The 4,906-nt window shown below is 40.8% G+C and overlaps 1 pseudogene; it reads left to right on the forward strand.

Moving 5' to 3' along the window:
* Nucleotides 1–324: 324 nt before the first annotated feature.
* On the forward strand, nt 325–2,368 carry LOC104442597 (annotated as a pseudogene).
* Nucleotides 2,369–4,906: the final 2,538 nt, after the last annotated feature.

Here is a 4,906-nt window from a genome sequence, read left to right on the forward strand (position 1 = left end):
GAAAAAAAAAAAAAAAATGCTAAACCTGGCCATTTCAGTTCATTTCTTCTACGTCAGTTGTCGGCAATGCCAAGCCGGAGGAATTAATATCAATCGTGTTCCTTTCTTTTTCCTTTTTTTCAAATCAAGAGACTATTCATATTTTCAAATCAAGAGGTTAGTTGTCGTGGAAGCAAGTGTGGACTTTGTTAATTTTGTCTGCATAGAACCGTTCCACGGTCGATAGCAAGTTCTTCAACAAAGAAAAGTGCTTGGAACGTGCCACGGACGCCTATATGTGCAGGTAACGACATCAAGGCACCAAAAAGCTGTGTTAAATCCTCAGTCTTTCCTCAACGAGAATGGAACTTCACAGCTCAGATATCATTAATTTCAAGACCAGAGAGCTTCAATCACTCTTAGTCTTGGTTCTCTCTCTAGCCTTTGCCTTCACTGCTTCGGCATCGTCACAGGGCATCAATTTCAGCTTCCAGACTTTCAACGAAAGTATCATAAAACTTGAAGGCGATTCAAGTTATGATGGGAGCTTCATTCAACTTACGAAGTCCAGCACTGAACGCGAGACGCTCGATTGGAGCGTGGGCTGGGCCACGTACCGCAAGCCTATGCGCCTTTGGGATAAGGCGACTGGAAACGTGGCGGATTTCACCACCCATTTCACCTTTGTCATCAATTCGAGCCACAGCACGGATTTTGCTGATGGATTGACCTTCTTTCTTGTGCCCGAAGGGTCTGAATTCCCAGGCTACTCGTCGGGAGGAGAACTTGGTCCAAAGTCTGCAACGCGGTCCGCCCAGCTCTTTTTTTTCATTTGTAGCCATTGAGTTCGACACTCGCTACAATGCCGGTTTCGACCCGAATTGTTCACATGTTGGTATAGACTTGAATGATCTCGCTTCCATAAATTCAAGCTGCGTCGATTGGTTCAATGATAAAATCATGAATGGTGGGCAGATTAATGCTACGATAGCATACAATTCTAAAACGCAGAACTTGACCGTTCTCATGATAGACGCTGATGCCACGAGTACCAACATAAATTCCTCCGCCATCCATTATATAGTCAACATGGCACAGTATTTGCCGAAGAAGTGGGTAAATTTCGGTTTCTTGGCTAGCACAGGTTTATCTTTCGAGTTGCACACTATTGAGGCATGGAAATTCAGCTCTAACGTGCACCTGGCTGGAAAAAAAGAGCAAGTCATGGCTGTGGTCTATCTTAGGCTCAGGTTCCTTCCAATTTTTCATTCTTGTTGGAGGCTTTATTTGGTTTCTTCACCGTTCAAAGAGCACGAGAACAGACATGAGTGGAGAAGAAGATCATCTAGCGATTGACGAAGAATTCAACCAAGTGTCAGGCCCCAAGAAATTCACTTACAAGGAATTGGTCGCGGCAACCAGTAATTTTGCAGTCGAACGGTTGCTTGGAGAAGGGGGCTTTGGTAGAGTATACGAGGGTTACTTGACCAGCATGAATGCTAATGTTGCAATCAAGAAGATTAACCCAGGGTCAAGACAAGGGATAAAGGAGTTTGCTACTGAAGTGATGACCAGCCGGCTACGACACAGAAACTTAGTCCAACTCATTGGATGGTGTCATGAGAAAAAGGAACTCCTTCTTATCTATGAGTTCATGTCTAATGGTAGCCTTGATTCTCATCTATTCAAAGAATGATCTTTCTTGCCATGGGAGAACCGATACAAAATCGTGCAAGGCATAGCCTCGGCATTACTCTACCTCCATGAAGAATGGGAACAATGCGTTATACATCAGGATATAAAGTCCAGCAATATCATGCTCGATTATGATTTTAATGCCAAAATAGGAGACTTCGGTTTGGCTAGGCTGGTTGACCAGACCAAAGGATTACAAACGACGGTGCTGGTTGGAACCATGGGTTATATGGCTCATGAGTATGTTTACACAAGTAAGGCTAGCAAGGAATCAGATGTCTATAGCTTTGGAGTTGTTCTATAAGAAATAACTTGTGGAAGAGAAGTCATCAAGCCAAGGGCTGAGGAAGGCCAAGTCAGGCTTGTGGACTGGGTTTGGGAGCTATATGGAACTGAGAGGCTACTTGATGCGGTAGATCCGAAACTTGGTATCAATTTCAATGGGAGGCAACTGGAGTGCTTGATGGTTGTAGGGCTGTGGTGTGCTCATCCGGACTACACTACCCATCCTTCCATAAGAGAAGCATCCAACGTTCTCAACTTTAATACTTCAGCACCTGTTCTCCCATCAAAATTGCCAGTCCCTACATACCCAGGGCCTCTATCCACATTCTCTACGGTATCGATTTCTTTGTCTCATGCAACCTCGACTAGCGGCATTGAATGCTCCACATTTACTACCTCTTCTATATAATCCTCTTATTCAGCTTCCTCTACATTGCTCCAAAATACAGTATGAGTTCCTACTTTCGGTATATGTTTTCCTCGATATTTTATTTCGGATAGTATTTGCTTCATATAAATTTCTCCATCCCTTCATGTTTAAACTTCCAATTGATCTCCAGGATTAAGTAAGGTAGTATGTATCTTCTTTGATGGTTTTATTACATGTTATCAATATAATTATTGCTAAGTTATCAAAGAGTTTTTGGTCTCCTCAAGGTATAGTGATATTAAAGTTTTTCTTTGCCACCGGTACCGGAGGACCTTATCAGACCCCGAAACATCTAAGTGAAAGGGGCTCAGCGGATTCTCGATTACCAAAAAAAAAAATCCTTTAAGTAGTGATTAGGGCAATAAAAATTTATTGAAGGTTGAACATAGGTCATGTTTAGATGCTTAACTGACAAATAGCTCGTCACAATTGATGGCGGTAATTGCGGACGTGGAAACTTAGCTTAGGGAGCGAGATAAAGGAATTACACTACTTTTGTCTCGAGGTTCAGGATACTAAAACTTAACATAAACTATCATAAACCATATTCTGTGCATGCAAAGAGATTCGCATTGATGACCAATGGATAGATTCACGGCGGCTCCTGCCAGCCTCCCGGTGGGTCCGTCGTTGGGCGGCTGAGAACAACAGGTGTAAAGATGGCTTCTAGATGGTTGCAAGGGTCAGGGTCCTTCGCAAGTCGCGATTGTAATAGGAGACTCTAACTGGCAGCCCACTGTGTACTCTCGCAATTGGCCGTTGTTTTTGACCAAACAAGAAAAGCCTAATATAAATAAAGAAGGGGGTCCAGTAAACCCAACCTTTTGGGAACACGTGTTTTGCTTTGCATCGTATAATATTGCTAATAATAACCAATAATCGGTCGTACTTTTCAAAATTGGCAGTCATCTTCCGTTCAGCGCCGTACGTAAGCAGTGATTCCGTTTGATATTAGACCAATGCTAAACTTCTTAAACATGATTTGCGTTTGATAAAAAAAAAAAAAAAAACATGATTTGCGAAATTGACACATGAGCGGTGCCTTGGACTATGGATAGCTCTTTACACATTTACCATTTGTTAAAGTTTTGTCAATAAGAACCATTTAAAAATCTACCCATATGGACGCCATAAAGCATACGGTATTAATGGGGCACTCATATAGCTTAAGTGCAATAAAAACAACGTTTTGACTGATAAATGTTTAATGAAACTTTGATGAATCGTAAACGTGTCACATAAGTACAAGTTTTGAGTTTTTTTATGTCATAGGAAAAATTTTAAAGTAAATGTGTCACAATTAATATAGTTTAGGATTTTTATATCGAGCATAATTTGTAGTTTTTTATGACTTTTTTCCTTTTATACAACCGTGTTCTCTCGCTTTCTTTCCTAGACTAAAGTCTAGTCGTCAGGGAGCCTATGTGGACCATCTCATTTTCATGTACATTGAACTGTCACGAAATTGATCGCAAGTTGCTCAAGAACCAAAAGCCTAGGTCATTAGGACCCACCAGGTTCACCTATATGAGCATGGTCCACTGTTGATCATGCTGGAATTAGGAGGATAGTATGATAAAATCTTAGTTTGTCCGAAGGAGATGGTGCCTATCAGTAGGTCTTCGAAGACAAAAACCGAATAAGTCGGACTACTTAGTCATAATTAGTAGTCCAGCGGGGGATGACGCATTTGTTCTATATCGGAACATGTAGGAATATCATGGAGGCCTCTACAGCATGTTGCTATCCAACCTAACTGAAGGAGACGGGCATGATAATTCTAGAGCAAGTTGTAATTTTGATGAGCTTTCCGAGTCACCTGAATCTTCAACCCTATCAAAGGAGTCGCGTATCTGATATTCAGAGCTTCTCTTTTCATGGCCTGTTCGTGACCTATCCGACGGTCCAACAATTAGGAAATTTCTTTGTTCTAGTTCTCTTGTATTTCGAATTTGTTCGTGTGAACGAACTAAATCTTTCGTTGTTTTAGTGGAATCTAGTTTCTGAGAGCGTTTATGGAATTCCTTGGATGCTTGACGTGATTTGCGGTTGGGTAAAGTCTAGGTTTTTCCCTTGTTTGGATTTCACACTCGAAATTGTTTTGCTAATATATCCTTTGTCTTGAACAATTTCCATTTTGTGCATCGAAGCCCTGGTATCACAGTCCATTTCAGCATCAATTTAGGGCCCAAAAGTGGGCTGAATACACACTGTACAAACTGCTCCATGGTCCGGACAACGGGCATTCAGCCCACTGTTGGTCTTTTTAAAGTTTTCCTACGTCAATTTTCAATATTCCTTCGCCCCAAAGCTCATTCTAACATGCAATGACATAACATTCATTCATTTAGACCCCATTTATTCTGCAAAAATATTTTTGAGAAAACATTTTACTCATTATCCGGCATTTGAATACTTAGGAAAATGTTTTTTTTTTTAACGGAAAATCTATACTTAATTTAGGAAAATGATTTTCTTTTAAAATATTGGAAACCATTTTTCAAAATATGACTAGAT

The sequence above is a fragment of the Eucalyptus grandis genome, chromosome 4 (assembly GCF_016545825.1).
Source record: "Eucalyptus grandis isolate ANBG69807.140 chromosome 4, ASM1654582v1, whole genome shotgun sequence".
In the NCBI taxonomy this organism is placed as follows: domain Eukaryota; kingdom Viridiplantae; phylum Streptophyta; class Magnoliopsida; order Myrtales; family Myrtaceae; genus Eucalyptus; species Eucalyptus grandis.